The sequence below is a fragment of the Arachis ipaensis genome, chromosome B4, assembly GCF_059453495.1.
Source record: "Arachis ipaensis isolate K30076 ecotype BB chromosome B4, ASM5945349v1, whole genome shotgun sequence".
Lineage (NCBI taxonomy): Eukaryota > Viridiplantae > Streptophyta > Magnoliopsida > Fabales > Fabaceae > Arachis > Arachis ipaensis.
In genome coordinates, this window is record NC_142439.1 from 34,025,870 (window position 1) to 34,046,587 (window position 20,718).

Here is a 20,718-nt window from a genome sequence, read left to right on the forward strand (position 1 = left end):
AACAATCGATATTAAGTTGATCAGTCTCAATATCGGAAGTTTAGTGCTTCAAAGTCCCAAATGCATGCTCATGAACGTTTATAACAATTATATCAAGCAGATATACTAACAGCACATAACACACATACAGAGAATGCACAGAAGCATAGTCAGTCCATTCCTCAGGCTCTACAGGAACGAACTGCTCTGATACCATAATGTAACACCCTACCATACAGAGACTTATGCTTAAGTCATAATTCAGAGATGGCAAGGTATTACGACCTCTAAAACCAAATTTTTGTACGTATAGTAGTATGAATAATTGAATATAACAAGGAGCCTTTGTAGAAAAAGGGGTAAACAAAAAACCGTAACTCGAACGCGCAACACTCCGATCGATAACGTAACGAGCAAAGGATAAGCTAACGCAAGATCATATGTATAAAGAGTGTCAAAAACGGGAATATCAAGACTCAAAATCCGGCTGCGAAGATAACCGGCCCGAGCATAGCAATATATACATATAATAAAATAAGGAAAACCCCAAGGAAAACCCAAAGGGACACAAATACAGAAACCTATTCTCCAAAACCTCCTATAAGAGGAGTCATCACAGTTTGTATTATTTAATGGAGATAAAAGTATCTAAACAAGATATATAACCCAAAACAGAGTCCCGAAAACAAAGGATCTTCGCTAAATCCAGAAGTCTCCAGCATGCCTCAACGAGAAGCCTCGCGTCCTGCATCTGAAAACCACAAAATCCGCATGGGTGAGAACCAGAGGTCCCCAGCATGGTAACAGCTTCCACATATATAATACATAATAATAGAGGAAAGCCGAAGGCAATCCTAGAACTTCCCCCAGATAATATCAAAGCTTATAAACAAGCTAAACCGTAAGTGGCAACTGACTAAAGATCCTTCAGTCTAACTAATACTTCCCTTTCTAATTCCTTCAGACCTCCCAACCACCAACAGGAGTATAATATAGCAAACACAGTTATATCAGACAAGAGATTTACAAATAGGAACAGATAAGGCATTTAGGCAATTAGCAAGTAATATGCAGTCAAATAGGCAATCTCAAACAATTCATGTAGTATGCTTATGATGCATGCCTGTCCCTAGTGGCTGATGATATCATCTGTCGGTTATAGAGCCAACCCGACAAGTCCTGGTAGCTAACCATTGGACTGTCCCTCTGTCGCGCATCCCCAACTCGAGTTATACTCATCATAAACTTGATCATAATCATGATCCATATCCATCACCCTCACTGGTGAATATTTACGGGGGCGAGCTCATCCGGGCCTTTCACAGTGCCCGGCCACACTTACGACATAGGGTCAAAAGAGCTTCGAGTCTCAACCTGGAGCATGTGGTGGCTAGCCACTGCTACTACCCAGGGAAACCCTCATCTCCGATGGTGGAAGTGCAAACATTCACAATTCATTCAACAGCATATATGCATTTATACTTAGGCATAAACATGGCTCCGCCATCACACGGCAATAATCTAGCCATCCAGCTCACGGTTAAATCCATAACCAGCCAATTCATTAACATTTACGGCCCTTCGGCCCATGGCACAACAAGCACTTCCACCGCCATTCTCCGCATCTCACATAATCATCTTTGATCCTCAATGATCATCCATTTTCCCTTGCTTCACTCGCAAGTTACCACATTCACTAGCCCTTTTTCTCATGCAAGGCATATCATAATGATTTAAGACATAAGTGGTGAGATCGGAGGCTTAGAAGTATGAAATTTGGCTTTTAAAACTCAAAAATCAACTTTGGGATGAAAACAGGGCCACGCGTACGCGCACTCCACGCGCACGCGTGGATGGCCTTAAAACTCATTGACGCGCAAGCGTCATACGCGCGAATGCGCAGATTGAAAATTAGCCAAACGACGCGCAAGCGTCAGCCACGCGTACGCGTGGGTGCTCTTGCGCCCAGGCACAAAACTAGCACAACTCTCTGGAAAATGGCTGGGCATTTGGTGCAGCGCATCGACGCGCCCGCGCACACCACGCGTACGCGTGGATGGTGCTTTCTTGAAGAATGGCGCTTACGCGCCAAGTGCGCCTACGCACGGGGGGTGATTCTGCTAAAATTTTTCTAAGTTAAAAGCTGCAGATTTCACAGATTCAACCCCCAATCTTCCGACGGATATAACTTCCTCATTTTAAATCGTTTTTCACCCGTTTTTCAAACGGCATGGACATCCCGGATCCAATTTCATTTCTAAACAGATTTGGCACAAATCAGAGATCCATAGTCCAAGTTATGTCTCATCAAAGTAAGCCCAAAAACCATGTTTTCATACAAAACCACAAAGTGCCATTTTCAAAACAAGCCACTTTCAACTCTTTTCAAAATCAATCAAAACATGCCAATTTCATCCCTTTTCTTTGAAATCAATCAAAATGTACCAAAATCAATACCAAGCCATCCTCAACTCACACATTGACATTTTAACAAAATTCCTAAAACTACCTCCAACCATTTTAACACTTCTCAATTAATGGCTAAAGGACAAACACAATCTCATGTCATACATCCTTCTCATCCCAATTTCCAATAATATCAATTTCCAAATCAACCATCATTATACATGATCAACATCATACTCACCATCAACATGGTACCACCCATCAATTCAACCTCAATCATCCATCAAGCATATATCACAACATGCATTTCTCATATATCACACAATCAAGGCATCAATATTCATAATCACATATATGAACACATCATATATCTCAACCATTCAACAACGCCAACAATTCAATGCCTATCTTAGGGCCTCTAGCCTAAGTATTTCCTACCACATTACATATTAGATACGGGAAACCAAAACCATACCTTAGCCGATTTCCCAAGCTCAACCGGAGCACTTCCAAACCACTTGTCCACAAGCTCTCAAGGTCTCAACACCTCCAAGAACAGATTTTGTCACACAAAACCCTCTCCCATGCTTTCAAAAATCACCAATCAAGCTCCAATATTCACATATACACAACCTAAGCCACAATCATCATATCCATACACAACATCTCAATACCCAAACATCATAGAACAACAAATTACACTAGGGTTGAGAATCTTACCACACCCAAGGTCCAAGGAGACAAGATTAACCTTCTCCTTCAAGAGAGTTGGGTCCTATAACATCAAAGAACCCAAAATCTCAACATTTTTGCTCATGAAACTCGAAATCAAGGGCTGGAATTTCGAACAGTAAAACGTGGCTTACCTCAAGATTGATTGTATGGATTTTGTAGAGCTCTCTACGGTGAACGCGTGGCCGCAAACGGAGTGGCAATCGGAGCTCTAGATCAAAAGTTATGGTGGTTTGAAGATCAACCAAGGGAGAGAACTTGAGAGAGTGTTCTTCCCCCCTCCATATTAGTTTTTAGCGTGTTTGAGTGTGTTGTGAGGAGAGAGAGTGCTGAAAACTAGGGTTTTGGTTTAGTTATGTTGAGCCAAGGGCCCACTTTGGGTCCGGTTGGTCCGGTTTGGCCCGTTCGGTCCAATCTTGGTCCGATTTCTATAAAATTGGTACCGAAATTCTCGTCTCAATCTCCTCTATCACATTTAGCCATAAAAATAACATTTTTGGCTTTCTAGAATAAATTCTCATTTTATGGGTTAGTTAGCCGTTAATTGACCGGGTCTTACATTCTACCTACCTAATTGGGAATTTTGCCCACAAAATTCAAATTCAATTACCTGAGAATAAATGCGGATAATCCATTCGCATCTCCGACTCAAGTTCCCAAGTGTGTTCCTCAACACCGCCTCGACTCCAAGCCACTTTGACTAATGAAACCTCTTTTCCACGCAATCGTTTGATACTAGTATCATCAATTCTGACTGGAGCCACTGGAAGCCTCAAATCTTCCCTTAACTGAACCGATTCGGGTTCTAACACATGGCTAGCATCAGGGGTGTACTTCCGAAGCTGCGACACGTGAAACACGTCGTGCAGGTTCGAAAGATGAGGTGGTAGAGCCATCCGATATGCCACCGGTCCAATCCTCTCCAGGATCTGAAATGGACCAATGTATTGAGGATTCAACTTCTTCGCTTTAATCGCCCTACCTACTCCTGTGGTCGGAGTAACCTTCAGGAAGACATGATCTCCTTCCTCAAATTCCAAGGGCTTCTGCCTCTGATCGGCGTAACTCTTTTGGCGACTCTGTGCCGTAAGCATCCTATCTCGGATTTTCTTTACTTGTTCAGTGGTCTCAGCTATCATCTCCGACCCCAACAAGCCTTTCTCTCCAGCTTCATACCAACATAGCGGAGATTGACATTTCCTCCCATACAATGCCTCATACGGAGCCATTCTGATGCTCGCATGGTAACTATTATTGTATGCAAACTCCACTAATGGCATATATCGATCCCAACTCGCCGGTTGATCCAAAACACAAGCTCTCAACATATTCTCTAGGGTCTGGATCGTCCTCTCGGATTAACCATCTGTTTGAGGATGGTAAGCTGTACTCAAGCTTAATCGGGTTCCAAAAGCTTTCTGAAATGCACCCCAGAATCTCGAAGTGAAACGAGGATCTCTATCAGAGATTATAGTAGCAGGTACACCATGGAGTCTCACAATCTCCTTTATGTATAATCGAGCTAGCTCCTCAGGGGTGTAAGTCATCCGAACGGGTAAAAAGTGAGCTGACTTCGTCAGTCGGTCCACAATCACCCAGATAGCATCAAAACCAGTCCTAGTCCTTGGCAATCCCGACACAAAGTCCATTGCAATACTTTTCCACTTCCATTGTGGAACCTCTAAAGGTTGCAACATCCCGAAAGGTCTTTGATGTTCAATCTTTACCTTTTGACAAGTTAAGCACTTTGAAACATATTCTGCCACATCATTCTTCATACCCGGCCACCAAAACATCGCCTTTAAATCATGGTACATCTTAGTACTCCTCGGGTGAATGGAGAATCCGCTTTTGTGTGTCTCCTTTAAGATATCTTGCCTCAAAGTACCAACATCCGGCACAATGATCCTACCCTTGAATCTCCATCTTTTTCTTCCGACACTCTCCACTATTTTCCTTGCTCGATAGCCGGTAACACCTTCCATAACGCTTCATCATTTTCATGAGCCTTTAGGAGTTCGGACTTAAAGTCACTCGAGATTTCTAATTGGCTCAAACACAAGGTTCCAGATACTTCTCGAACACCAATTTTTAGACTCTCAAATTCCTTGAGCAACTTTTCCTCCTGAAGCATCATCCAAGACGCATACAACGACTTCTGACTTAACACATCCGCCACTATATTCGCCTTTCCAGGATGGTAATTTAACTCAAAGTCGTAGTCTTTCAACAATTCCATCCACCTCCTTTGCCTCATATTAAGCTCTTTCTGATCAAAGAGGTATTTCAAGCTCTTGTGATCGGAGAAGACTTAGAACTTAACCCCATAGAGATAATGCCTCCACACCTTCAAGGCAAACACGACCGCAGCGAGTTCCAGATCGTGTGTAGGGTAACTAACTTCATGAGGTCTCAACTGTCGTGAGGCATACGCCCTGATAGAAGAGGTTAATATGACTGAGTCTTGAATCAGAGCTAGAGGACATTTTTAAAGATGTTCAGCCTGATCTGGAGGAATTAGAGAAAACAGAAAAACCTCTGAAAACTCCTCAGGGAGAGGAGAAGCCTCCTAAACCCGAGCTCAAGCCACTACCACCATCTCTGAAATATACATTTCTGGGAGAAGATGACACTTTTCCAGTAATCATAAGCTCTACCTTAGAGCCACAGGAAGAGAAAGCACTAATTCAGGTGCTAAGGACACACAAGACAGCTCTTGGGTGGTCCATAAGTGATCTTAAGGGCATTAGTCTAGCCAGATACATGCACAAGATCCTATTGGAGGATGATACTAAGCCAGTAGTTCAACCACAGAGGCGGCTGAATCCAGCCATGAAGGAGGTGGTGCAGAAAGAGGTCACTAAGTTACTAGAGGCTGGGATTATTTATCCTATTTCTGATAGCCCCTGGGTGAGCCATGTTCAAGTTGTCCCCAAGAAGGGAGGCATGACAGTGATGCATAATGAAAAGAATGAACTGGTTCCTACAAGAACAGTTACAGGGTGGCGTATGTGTATTGACTATAGAAGACTCAATACAGCCACCAGAAAAGATCATTTTCCTTTACCATTCATAGACCAAATGCTAGAGAGACTAGCAGGTCATGAATACTACTACTTTTTAGATGGCTATTCAGGTTATAACTAAATTGAAGTGGATCCTCAAGACCAAGAGAAAACAGCATTCACATGTCCTTTTGGAGTATTTTCCTACAGAAGAATGCCATTTGGTCTGTGTAATGCACCTCCAACCTTCTAGAGGTGCATGCTCTCTATCTTCTCTGATATGGTAGAAAACTTTCTGGAAGTCTTCATGGATGACTTCTCAGTATTTGGAGACTCATTCAGCTCCTGTCTTGACCATCTAGCACTTGTTCTAAAAAGGTGCCAAGAGACTAACCTAGTTTTAAACTGGGAAAAATGTTACTTTATGGTAACTGAAGGAATTGTCCTTGGGTATAAAATTTCAAACAAGGGAATAGAGGTGGATCAAGCTAAGGTAGAGGTAATTGAAAAATTACCACCACCTGCCAATGTTAAGGCAATCAGAAGCTTTCTGGGGCTTGCAGGATTCTATAGGAGGTTCATAAAGGATTTTTCAAAAATTGTAAAACCTCTGAGCAATCTGCTAGCTGTTGACACACCATTTGTATTTGACACAGAGTGTCTGCAGGCATTTGAAACTCTAAAAGCTAAGCTGGTCACAGCACCAGTCATTTCTGTACTAGACTGGATATTACCATTTGAACTAAAGTGTGATGCCAGTGATCATGCCATTGGTGCAGTACTGGGGCAGAGACATAACAAGCTTCTGCACGTCATTTACTATGCTAGCCGTGTCTTAAATGATGCACAAAAGAATTACACAACCATAGAAAAGGAGTTGTTTGTAGTGGTTTATGCCATTGACAAGTTCAAATCTTATTTAGTAGGATCAAAAGTGATTGTGTACACTGACCATGCTGCTCTAAAATATCTCCTCACAAAGTAAGATTCAAAACCCATACTCATAAGATGGGTGTTGCTTCTGCAAGAGTTTGATATAGAAATAAGAGACAGAAAAGGAACAGAGAACCAGGTAGCAGATCACCTGTCCTGGATAGAACCAGTAGCAGGGGCGTCCCTCCCTCCTACTGAGATCTCTGAAACCTTTCCAGATGAGCAACTCTTTTCCATTCAAGAATTACCATGGTTTGCAGACATTTCAAACTATAAAGATGTGAGATTCATACTCAAGGAGTACAGTAAGCAACAAATGAAAAAATTGATTTCTGATGTAAAGTACTACTTATGGGATGAACCATATCTCTTTAAGAGGTGTGCAGACGGAGTAATCCATAGATGTGTGCCTAGAAAAGAGGCACAAAAGATCCTAAGGCATTGCCGTGGATCACAATATGGAGGACACTTTGGAGGTGAGCGAACAGCCACAAAGGTTCTCCAATGTGGTTTCTACTGGCCTACTCTCTATAGAGACTCCCAAGAGTTTGTACGTAACTGTGACAGTTGCCAGAGAGCTGGTAATCTACCTCACGGTTATGTCATGCCTCAGCAAGGGATCCTAGAGATTGAGTTGTTTGATGTATGGGGTATTGACTTCATGGGGCCTTTCCCACCATCATATTCAAACACTTATATTCTGGTGGCAGTAGACTATGAATCTAAATGGGTGGAGGCAATTGCAACACCCACTAATGATACTAAGACAGTGATGAAGTTCCTCCAGAAGCACATTTTCAGCAGATTCGGTGTCCCTAGGATACTGATCAGTGATGGAGGCACTCATTTCTGCAATAAACAGCTTGACTCTGCTCTGGTCCGATATGGAATTAACCATAAAGTGACAACTCCATATCATCCACAGACAAATGGGCAGGCCGAAGTCTCGAATAGAGAACTAAAACGAATCCTGGAATGGACTATAAGTATCCGTAGAAAGGATTGGGCAAGAAGTCTGGATGATGCTCTATGGGCATACAGAGCAGCATTCAAGACTCCTATAGGAACCTCTCCATACCAGCTTGTGTATGGAAAAGTCTGTCACCTGCCAGTAGAACTGGAACACAAGACCTACTGGGCAACCAGGTTCCTAAACCTTGATGCTAAGATAGTTGGAGAGAAAAGATTACTCTAGTTGAATGAGCTGGAGGAATTCAGACTCAATGCTTTCAAAAATGCTAAAATTTATAAAGAAAAAGCAAAAAGATGGCATGATAAAAGGCTATCATCTAGAGTCTTTGAGATAGGACAGAAGGTCCTACTGTTTAACTCTAGGCTCAGATTGTTCCCTGGAAATTGAAATCCCAGTGGAGGAGACCATATGTGATCACAAGTGTGTCACCATATGGTTATGTAGAGCTTCAAGATATTGATTCTGACAAAAAGTTCACTGTTAATGGACAGAGAATCAAACATTATCTTGAAGGCAATGTTGAGCAAGAATGCTCAAAACTGAGACTAAATTAAAAAGCTCAGTCAAGTCCAGCTAAAGACAGTAAAGAAGCGCTTGCTGGGAGGCAACCTAGCCATTATTTAGATGTTTATAACAGTTATATAAAACAGAAAAATAGAGGTTCAAGACATAAAACAGAGAAATCATAGAGAAAAGGAGCTCACTGGCGTCAAAACGCCAGTAAAGAGGCAATTTGGGCGTTAAACGCCTAAATGGGCAGCATTCTGGACGTTCAGAAAAACGCCTAGTAAAGAAAAATTTCTGGCATTTAACGCCAGCCAGGGTACCTGGCTGGGCGTTAAACACCCAAAATGGCCACCAGATGGGCGTTAAACGCCCAGAATGAATCATTCTAGGCGTTTAACGCCAGAACAGCTAGGGGAGAGGTAATTTCGTTTCCAATTCAATTTTTTTCGAATTTTCATGCTTTAAATCAAAATTTTCTGCATCCAAACATTACAAACATTCATCTTTTAATTTCCATTCACAAAAATTTATAAACTTATAAATTCTTCTTGATTCTTTTTCAATTCTTTTCAATTCTTTTTCAATTCTTTTCAATTCCTTTTCAAAAACTCATTCATATTTCCAATTTCTTTTCAAATCTTTTTAACTCATTCATATCATCTTTTATTTCTTAGATGCATAAACAAAAAATTAAATTTAACTTCCTCATATCCTTTTCATATCTTTTAAATTTTTGAAAAGAATCTCATCTTTTTCATATCATGTTTATCTTTTATCAATCATATCTTTCAATCATATCTTTTTTTTTTCAAAAATTTCGAACCCATTCCCTACCTCCCCTCTATTTATACATTCGGCCATCCTTTTACTCCATCATTCGAATCCTTCTCTCCATCTATTCATCTCCTTTCTTTTTATTTTGCTTGAGGGCAAGCAAAGTACTAAGTTTGGTGTGATATCTGTGATCTCTGAGCTAAAACAAACGAAGCTCATGGCTCCCAAAGGAAAACAAACCACTTCAAGAGGCAAGAAAGAAGGCAATCCAAAGCCACTTTGGATGCAGGAGAATTTCTGCACCAAAGAACATGCAGACCATTACCTCAAAATTGTGTCCAGAAGATCAGTGATCCCGAAAGTTAGATTCAATCTGAAAGAAGATGAATACCCGGAGATCCAAGAGCAGATTCAAAATAGGGGCTGAAAAGTCCTGGCTAATCTTGAGATACATGTTGGAAGAAACATGGTCCAGGAATTCTATGTAAATCTGTGGATGACAGAGAGCAAAGATTAGAAGGAACTGCTTTCTACACCTTCCGGACTATGGTTAGAGGGAAGATTATTTACTTCCACCTTGACAAAGTGAGAGAAGTTCTTAAACTTCCTCAACTACAAGATGATCCAGAGTCCTTTAATTGGAGAATGACCAAGGATAAGAGGCTGGATCAAGTTCTAGAGGACATATGCCTCCCTGGAACCAAGTGGATTACCAATTCAAAAGGTGTCCCAAACCAGTTAAAGAGAGGAGATCTTAAACCAGTTGCCAGAGGTTGGCTGGATTTCATTGGGCACTCTATTCTCCCAACCAGCAACCGATCTGAAGTCACTGTCAAGAGGGCAGTGATGATTCACTGTATTATGCTAGGGAAGGAGGTAGAGATTCATCAGTTGATCCCTATTGAAATTTACATGTTTGCAAACAAGGAAACCAATGAGGCCAAATTGGCCTATCCAAGCTTGATTAGTCTATTATGCAAAGATGTGCGGGTAAAGATGGGTGTGGATGAATTCATCTCAGTCGAACGCCCAATCACAAAAAAGGTGATGGATGGACCTCAAATTCAAGATAACCTCACCAAGAGGGGGGGCGCATGAACTCCTTCCAGAAATTCCTCAATTTGACTATTGGACTCGCTTAGAAGCATCTGTCACCAAGCTGCAAGAAACTGTGAATCAACTCAAAGAGGAGTAGCAGAATCAAAACAGCATGCTTTGTAAACTGCTCATAGAACAAAAGAAACAAGGGCGTGAGATATAGGACCTAAAGCGCCAGAAGCTGTCCCTTGAAGAGCCAGGCGTCCCACAGATTGAAGGAGCACCTACCCATCCAACCCAAGGTTGTTGAGTCCTAACTCTGTGATAACTTTTATTATTAGAAACCATTTTAAGAGTCACATAAGCATTAGTATTAGAGTTATTTATCTTTATGTCTTTAATTTCCTTTCTTTTATTATTATTTGTCTGCTTTTATGTTTATTTTATGTCTTATTTTTATTTCATGATCAATAAAGTTTAGAGTCTATGTCTTAAAGCTATGAATATCCTATGAATCCTTCACCTTTCTTAAATAAAAAATGTTTTCTGAAAAAGAAAAAGAAGTACATGAATTTCGAACTATATCTTGAAAATAATCTAATTATTTTGATGTGGTGGCAATACTTTTTGTTTTCTGAATGAATGCCTGAACAGTGCATATTTTTTATATTGTTGTTTATGAATGTTAAAATTGTTGGCTCTTGAAAGAATAATGAAAAAGGAGAAATGTTATTGATAATCTGAAAAATCATAAAATTGATTCTTGAAGCAAGAAAAAGCAGTGAAGAACAAAAGCTTGCAAAAAAAAAAAGAGAAAAAAATAATAAATAAATAAATAAATAAAGAAAAAGAAAAAGCAAGCAGAAAAAGCCAATAACCCTTTATACCAAAAGGCAAGGGTAAAAAGGATCCAAATCTTTGAGCATTAATGGATAGGAGGGGTCAAGGGAATAAAATCCTGGCCTAAGCAGCTAAACCAAGCTGTCCCTAACCATGTGCTTCTGGCGTGAAGGTGTTAAGTGAAAAGCTTGAGACTGAGCAGTTAAAGTCGTGGTCCAAAGCAGAAAGAGTGTGCTTAAGAGCTCTGGACACCTTTAACTAGGGACTCTAGCAAAGCTAAGTCACAATCTGAAGAGGTTCACCCAGTTATGTGTCTGTGGCATTTATGTATCCGATGGTAATACTGGAAAACAAAATGCTTAGGGTCACGGCCAAGACTCATAAAGTAGCTGTGTTCAAGAATCAACATACTGAACTAGGAAAATCAATAACACTATCTGAATTCTGAGTTCCTATGGATGCCAATCATTCTGAACTTCAAAGGATAAAGTGAGATGCCAAAACTGTTCAGAAGCAAAAAGCTACTAGTCCTGCTCATCTAATTGGAATTGAGCTTCATTGATATTTGAAATATATTGTATTTTCTCTTCTTTTTATCCTATTTTGATTTTAGTTGCTTGGGGACAAGCAATAATTTATGTTTGGTGTTGTGATGAGCGGATAATTTATACCCTTTTTGGCATTGTTTTTACATAGTTTTTAGTATGTTTTAGTTACTTTTTATTATATTTTTATTAGTTTTTATTCAAAAATCACATTTTTGGACTTTACTATGAGTTTTTGTATTTTTCGATAATTTCAGGTATTTTCTGGCTGAAATTGAGGAACCTGAGCAAAAATCTGATTCAGAGGCTAAAAAAGGACTGCAGATGCTGTTGGATTCTGACCCTCCTGCACTCGAAGTAGATTTTCTAGAGCTACAGAAGCCCAATTGGCACGCTCTCAATTGCGTTAGAAAGTAGACATCTTGGGCTTTCCAGAAATATATAATAGTTCATACTTTGCTCGAGATTTGATGGCTCAAACTGGCGCTAAAAGTTAGCCTAAAACTTTCTGGCGTAAAACGCCAGAACTGGCACCTTTTTCGGCGTTAAACGCCCATTCTGGCACCCAGGGTGGCGTTTAACGCCAACTTTGGGTATATGAACGTGAAAACTTGAAAGCTCAGTCCAGGCATGCACCAAGTGGGTCCCAAAAGTGGAATTCTGCACTATCTACACTTAGTTATTCATTTTCTGTAAACCTAAGTTACTAGTTTAGTATAAAAACTATTTTTAGAGATTCATTTTGTAACTCATGACATTTTACATTGAATATTGTATCTTCTACGGCATGAATCTCTAAACCCCATAGGTGGGGGTGAGGAGCTCTACTGTGTTTCAATGGATTAATGCAATTACTACTATTTTCTATTCAATCACGCTTGATTTTATTCTAAGATACTCACTCGTACTTCAATATGGAGAATGTGATGATCCGTGACACTCATCATTATCCTTAACGCTATGAACGTGTGCCTGACAACCACTCTATTCTATCTGAGCTCAACGTAGTCATTGGGCGACAGCTTGAGTGCGTATCTCTTGGGTTTCTGATCCACGGACCGAGTCCGGAGGTTAGAACCTTCATGGTATATGCTAGAACCAATTGGAAACATTCTTGTGATCCGGAAAGTCTAAACCTTGTCTGTGATATTCCGAGTAGGATCTGGGAAGGGTTGACTGTGACGAGCTTCAAAGCTGCGATTGTTGGGTGCAGTGACAGTGTGTAAAAGGACAAGGGTCCTATTCCGACGCTAGTGGGAACCGATAGATGATTAGCCGTGCGGTAGCTGTACATGGTATTTTTCATCCGAGACGAGCAATCTGACAGTTGATTAGCCGTGCAGAGATCGTACCTGGTATTTTTCATCCGAGAGGATCATACAGCTTGCCATTGAAAGAAGCCATGCGTGCTTGGAGAAGAAGACAGTAGGAAAGCAAAGATTCAGATGACAGAGCATCTCCAGACTAAGATTTACAAAATAACCATAGCTTGCTTCAAGCCGACAATCTCCGTGGGATCGACCCTTACTCACGTAAGGTATTACTTGGATGACCCAGTGCACTTGCTGGTTAATTGTGCAGAGTTGTGAAAAGTGTAATCACAATTTCGAGTACCAGTTACTTTAACCTATAAAATAATCTGTCACATGACATCAAATTGCATTAAAACATTCAATAACTATAAAAAAAAGTAGAGGAAAAATACTAACAAAAAGTGCCAAAAGTTGTATCTTGGGACTTTTATTGTCCAATCACTTCTTAAGTATCTTTAATGCATCCTTTGCTTGCGTGCAAATTTAATAAGTTCAACAGAGAAGATCAAGAACAACATAATCAAGGAAAACCCACACAGTGTGTAGAATAAATTATAAAGAATCAATCAACATACTTAAGATCCAAAACCAAAAAGTAAAAACTGAATATCAAGTTAACAAGAAAAAAAGGACACAATTTCACTTTTTCATAATTGACACCTAGCTCACTAAGCCACAGTGTATGAATTACCAACAGTTCTTTGGAAAACACATGTAGAAGGTTAGGAACCTAGTGTAAAGTGATAATTGAAATTACATAAAATTACTCACAAACTAAAAGCATACATAATATCTAAATCACTAGTGTAGTAGTATTGATTTGAAGACAGAGACTTCACTTTAGCAATCCATTAACGAGAATACGAGAGACAAAAAAAATTACAAAGCACACAATAAATCCAAATAAATGTACATTCAAATTCCTAACTCTAAAAAGCCACAATTAACCCCAACTAATAGAAGATATAGAGAAAAACTAAATCAAAATTATTTGAAATCATAATCTGAACCACGAAGATATAGCCAAATTTTGAGAAAAATAGGATTCAAACATTGTAAGTGATCAAGAGTGAAAACAAGAAAGAAAGAGCAATGGAGAAGAACGAACTAAAGGTTTAGGAAGAAAGTAAAAAGATCAGAGACAGAGGACTGAGGAGAGGTTAAACCTTTAAATTAAGATGCATTATAGGAATGGAATGGAATGGAATGCCACTTGCAATATACTGCTAACTATAGGTTTCAATTAGTTTTATTATCCGCAATGTTTATTGTGTTCATGACAAGTAATAATTGAAAAAAAAAATCTCAAATTTGAGTTCCACAACATGGTGCCTGTTCATCCAAGAATGTGATGAAAGTAAGTGGAGAAGATATTAGGGATTTCGTGCACCGTAGAGGGGGAAGTAGGGGTTTCACGGACTATGGAGGAGAGGTGAGAGGTCGACACCAGGGAGATAAGGACGGATTGCAGCCACACTACTCCACAACCACACAAATGCGAATGGTAGAACAGATCTTAGGGATTTCTTGCACACCATGGAGGATGGAGTAGGGGTTTCATGCACTGTGGATGAGGCACAAAAGGTCGATGCCAGAGAGAGGATGATGGATGAGTAGCAGTGGTGCACGGTGGAGCAGCGACTTCAAGGTTTCGCATGCTTCCAATTTATTTTTACCAATTTCTGGAGCTGCAGCTGTGGGGGGAATTTTTGGTTATCAGATAAAATAAGATCAAATAAATGAGTTAATTAGGATAAAGATATTGATTACCAGAGGTTCTTCATGCAGTAGCCGCTATTGAAGCAAAAGTCAGTAGAGTGACAATGGCTGGTATCTTTGTTAGTTGCAGCGGTTGGATTAACGGCCAGCAATTTTTGGCTGCTATCCTCTGCCTTTGCTGTAGTGTATAATACATGTATAATTAAATGTATCCATGAAAGCTTAGACTAGTAGTTATATGAATGATGAACTTTTGACAAATAACTTATATGTATATATAAATTAGCCAAACTTGTCATTTTGAGTATTTTGAAAAGAGTAATACTATTATTAGTATGAAATTTTGATCTGTTACGAATTTCGACTATGATAGAATTAGGTGTTGACTGCCTCATATGAATTGAGTCGAAAAGGATTTGGGTCGAAATCGGTTGATCACACATGGTCTAAATTTCGACGGAGTGAGAACTCGACAATAAAAAAACAGAATATTGATTATGAGATAAGTCAAGTCGAAAAGGACTTAGGTCAAAATTTTATAATTACGCGTGGTTTAATTTGACAAAATATGGGTCTTTGAGACCAAGGTAATCGCAAAGACGTGGGATGTTCACCATGGAGAACAAAGTCCTCTGCAGTCAAGGAAGGGTCATGGGTTGTGAGAACCTGAGAAAAAGGAGAAAGTTAGATCGTGAAAAGAAAGAAACATTCTGCTAGTCTGTCCTTGTGGTCTATAAATAAGAGAAGTTTAGAAGAAATCAGGGACTTCAATCTGAACACTTCACCATCACACAAACCTTTGCAAATTTTCAATCACGCTGACGCAACGAAAGACAATGGAGTGTAACTGTGTAAGTGCATGTGAGTGTCTAGAATCCACTACTTTTAATTTATTTCCTTTATTTTCCTTTTAATTTATTATTTTATTTTTCTTTGAGAATTTTTTTTTTTTTCAAGTATTTTGTTTTCTTTCAATTTCAATTTTACTCTCTTATTTATTTAAAGCTTTCAATTATGTTACTTATTTTCTTTTATTACAATTTTTTATATTATTTGCCACAGTTTAATATCATTGAGCATTTTATACACTTTTTGACACAAACACTAAGTAAATCCCAGGTCGAGTCCACTCTTTTTTCGAGGAATTGTATCTACTCTCCAAACTAAGATCTTAATACAAGTTTAATTCGATACCTTGTCGAGATTACCAAAAATCAAATGAAACAACTACCATATTCTTTTTTTTATAAGAACTCCATATTTTAACATTTATATTAGTAATAAACTAATAATAAGCTATATAGTTATATATCTAAGTTCTAATAAGCTACACTTTGAACAGAAAAAGCTAAATAATTATAAGTAGATTAATTAAAGCTAGTACAACAATTAATCAGCAACATACAACATTCTAGAAATATTGCCACTTCCATTTCATTTTATTTATGCAAACATAAACATGAAATAGTTAACGTTGAGACTATTTCTTGTGAATGCATCACATTAAATTAAATGAAACACAAGCTCCCAATTTTTAAGAAAACAAATGATTTAGCTTCATCTAACACATTATTACATTAAAAATTACAGAAATCATGGCACAACAAACATATATGATTAAGCATTATTTTTTGTTTGAGACTAGTTAAACATCTCTCAATCTTAAACATTACAATATTACAAACTCACTTATAATACACGCAGACATAAATACATAACATTTTTAAAATTTCTATCCACTATTTGGTCTCAATAATTTCGAATCTAGATATGATTACTCATGAAACAAATGAATTTCCATGACGCAGGGTCTAGACCACATATGATTAAGCATTATTAATTCCATTTTGTCATGACAGACATGCCAGCAACACCCAGAAAGACAGCAACGTAAGACTTGAATTGGAGCTTAATGTTGTTCTGTAACCTTGGACTCATGAAATCAGTAGAGAGAAGGTCAACCAATGCCATATAGATTAAAAGCCCAGCTGATGAAGCATTAAGCATACTAACTGTGATTAGGGCACTTGGGTTGTTCTCTTTGTAGATTCTGGACAATCCAATTCCTAATGCGATTCCAAATGGAGTTGTAATCGAGAACAACAGCACTAACACCATCCTCTTTAACAACTTGTATTGGACCTGAAGAATGCAACCGCCAAGACCCATGCCTTTAAACATTTGATGGAAGCAAAGGGCCACTATAAGGCCTTTTATGGAACATGTGTTATTTGAAGCACCCATGGACAGGCCTATCGGGCTATCACTACTGAATGAACAATAATTCCAAGTTCTAGCACCTGCACCCCAATGCACTCAAACAAACATTTTTTTTTATTTTTTATGGTTAATAAATCACAAAAACAATAGTCAATAAAATAATAAGGCACCGGAGGCCTAGTGATGCGTGAGCATCTTTTCTATCTTTTCCTAGTGAATTTGCATTCAATTTGTTGAGTTTAATCAAGAATTAATTATCTTTTAGCCACTATGGATACTACTTTGAGTCGTGTGCAATTATATTTATTTTAGGTAGCATTTAGCTGGATTTGATGGAGTTTCTGCAGAAAAAGAGAAGAAGGCGAATGATGCTGTTAACCCTGACCTCTCTGCACTCAAACCTGAATAACTCGAGCTACAGAAGTCTAATGGACTTGCTTCTAGTGGCATTGGAAAGCTAACTTTCAGAGCTTTCCAACAATATGTAATAGTCCATACTTCTTTTCCAAGGAACGCTGCCAAGACTGTGCCTATCTTGAGATTTCTCAAGTTAGGCGCAAGACATTAACAATAACATACAACAATTGCCTTCAATCCAAGTAAGGCGCAATAAATCTTCAAGTTAGGCGCAGCACATGAGAGCAACACACTCTTTCTCACTGCATCCCTCAAGTAAGGCGTGGCTTGTTGCCAAGTTAGGCGTGGTCCTTAGTAAAGTTTAGTGGTCCCCGCGTTTACAAGGCTCGCGCGGATTGTTTTATTGGTTCTAATTAAACTTTAATTTTTATTTTAAAATAGGAAAAGATATTATTTAGTTTTAGAAATTATAATTTAAATCAATTAGGATTAGATATAAAGGAAAAAAGAATCAGCCCTTTGGATTCTCTTCTTCTCTTCTACCTCATTCGGCAATTTACAGTTTTACAGAATCCTAGATATCTCTGAATCCTTAAATGTTTCTCCATATATTATTCATAACTTATTTACTGATTGCTTTCTGATATTCCAAATTTACTGTTTGATGCAATTGAGACCCAAACACTATTTTCTGTTTGTCTGACTAAGCCAATCACTCAATCATTGTTGCTTGATCCATCAATCCTCGTGGGATCGACCCTCACTCACCTGAGGTATTACTTGGTATGACTCGGTGTACTTGCCGGTTAGTTTGTGGACTTTAAATTCTGCACCAAGTTTTTGGCGCCGTTGTCGGGGATTGATTGTGATTGGCAACTACTCGTTGTTTGATTGCTTAAATTAGATATTTTTTTTAATTTGCTTAATGTTAGTATTATTAATTTTTATTTTTCAACTTTTTTCTTTATTATTTTTTGCTTTGCTTTTCGTTTCCCATCCTCCTATCCCCTGTTTTAATTTTACTTCCTTTAACTTTTGAATTTTCTTCAAAACCTTCGTCTGTTTTTTTATTTATTTTCTTTTTTTATTTTTATTTTCTTTTATTTTCATTCTGTTTCTTTCCATTAATTTTTATTTTTATATATTTTATTAGTTTTATTTTATTTCTGTCTTTAAATTCCAAAACATAAAAAAATTGCATCATATATTTATTTCTCTTTAATTTTTGAAATTAAGTTTGGTGTTACCTAGTTAATTTTATTTCAATTTCTTGTTTAATTTACTCATTAATTTTTTGAAATTTTCAGCCTAAGTTCAGTAATCCTGTTCGATTTTTTCTGTTTTAATTAGTAAGTACTTTATTTTATTTCTTTACACAGGTTACCTCACTGGGAATTTTCTACACTCTGACGTAGAGAATCCCATCTTTTCTTGTCTTTTGTTTGTTTATGAGCAGGAACAGGGACAAAGAACCTCTGTTAGACTTTGATCATGAACCTGAAAGGACTTTGAGGTGGCGTTTGCAACAAGCAAGACTTTACAAGGCTGCAGAGTCCACTATGGATCATAATATGCTGTTAATGCCAATGTGGCAAATCCGAATGGGAATGAGCAACCTAGAGGAGTGCTTGGCTCTTACACTACTCCTAATGCAGATCTTTATGGAAAAAGTATTGTGGTGCCTCCTATAGCTGCAAACAACTTTGAACTAAAGCCACAGCTAGTTACTCTTGTGCAACAGAATTGTCAATATCATGGACTCCCTCAAGAAGATCCAAATCAGTTTATTTCTGATTTTCTCCAGATTTGTGACACTGTGAAGACTAATGGAGTGAATCTTGAGGTATACAAACTCATGCTCTTCCCATTTGCTGTGAGGGATAGAGCAAAGCTGTGGTTAGATTGTCAATCCAAGGAGAGTCTAGATACTTGGAAAAAGGTTGTCACTTGATTTCTGACTAAATTTTTCCCACCTCAAAAGCTGACTAAGCTAAGGGTGGAGGTTCAGACTTTCAGACAGAAAGAGGGTGAGACCCTTTATGAAGCTTGGGAGAGATTCAAGCTACTGACTAGGTAATGCCCTCCGGACATGTTCTCTAGATGGACTCAGCTGGATATCTTTTATGAGGGTTTATGTGAAATGTCCAAGATGCGCTTGGATAATTCTGCAGGTGGTTCTTTGCATATGAAGAAGACATCAGGGGAGACTATTGAGCTTATTGAGTTGGTTGCTAACAACCAATACTTATATTCCTCCAACAGGAATCCTTTGCACTCTGAGACCTCTCAGAAGAAAGGCGTGTTGGAAGTGGAAGCTGTTAATGCTCTTATTGTTCAGAACAAGCTTATGTCTCAGCAAATAAATCTACTTACTCAACAGTTGAGTGGAATGCAAGTTTCAGCTGTCAACACTCAGAACGCACCTCAAGAGGTCCCTTATGACATGACAGGTAATTTTGTGCAAAATGATAATTATGATTATGCTCAATCCTCTTATGAACAGGTCAATTACATGGGGAGTGGTCCTAGAAATTCCAATAATGATTCCTATTCTAAGACCTACAATCAGAGGTAGAGAAATCATCCAAATTTTGGGTGGAGAGAGCAACCTCAGAAGCCACAAAATTTTAATAATAATTCTCAGGGTGGTTTTCAACAGAATAATTTTAATAACCACTAGTTTCAGTCATCTCAGCAAGCAACTTCTCAGCCCCAGCAGAACAATAATTTAGAAGCAATATTGGCAAGTTTTAGACAGGAAACCAGAGCATCAATCAAGAACTTGGAGATTCAGATGGGTCAATTAGCCACAAAAGTTAATGAAATTGATCAGAGGATCACTAATAGTCTTCCTGGTAACACAATTTCAAATCCAAAAGAGGAATGCAAGGCTATCACTTTGATAAGTGGACAAGTGGCAAGTACGGAAGTACAAGTTAATGAGGAGCCGGTTGAAAAGGAAGCTCCAGAGGAGAAGAAGGAAGAAGTAGAGCACATCCCTCCAAAGCGTGCGGACAACCCATTTCCAGACTCTCTTGACACTTATCCTAAATTGCCAAAGGCTCCCGAGTACAAGCCTAAAATTTCATATCCTCTGAAACTTCAAAAAGAGACCAAGGACAAGCAGTTTTCAAAGTTCTTGGAAGTCTTCAGAAAGTTGCAAATCAATATTCCTTTTGCTCAGGTTTTAGAGCAGATGCCTCTCTATGTCAAGTGCATGAAGGAGCTATTGTCAAAGAAGAAACCTTTAAAGGGAGATGAGATAGTGGTCCTGACTAAGGAATGTAGTACCATTATTCAGAATCACTTGCCAAGGAAGATGCCAGATCTAGGGAGATTTCAAATTTCATGCACCATTGGGGGCACAACCTTTGAGA

General features: G+C 38.7%; 1 non-coding gene and 1 pseudogene across 1 annotated transcript; both read right to left on the bottom strand.

Moving 5' to 3' along the window:
* Positions 1–16,600: 16,600 nt before the first annotated feature.
* LOC110271488 (putative zinc transporter 10 pseudogene) lies at positions 16,601–17,008 on the bottom strand (annotated as a pseudogene).
* A 2,321-nt stretch (positions 17,009–19,329) lies between these two features.
* On the bottom strand, positions 19,330–19,435 carry LOC148567137 (small nucleolar RNA R71). The gene has a single exon (XR_015882611.1). It is a non-coding gene; the product is annotated as a small nucleolar RNA R71 (small nucleolar RNA).
* Positions 19,436–20,718: the final 1,283 nt, after the last annotated feature.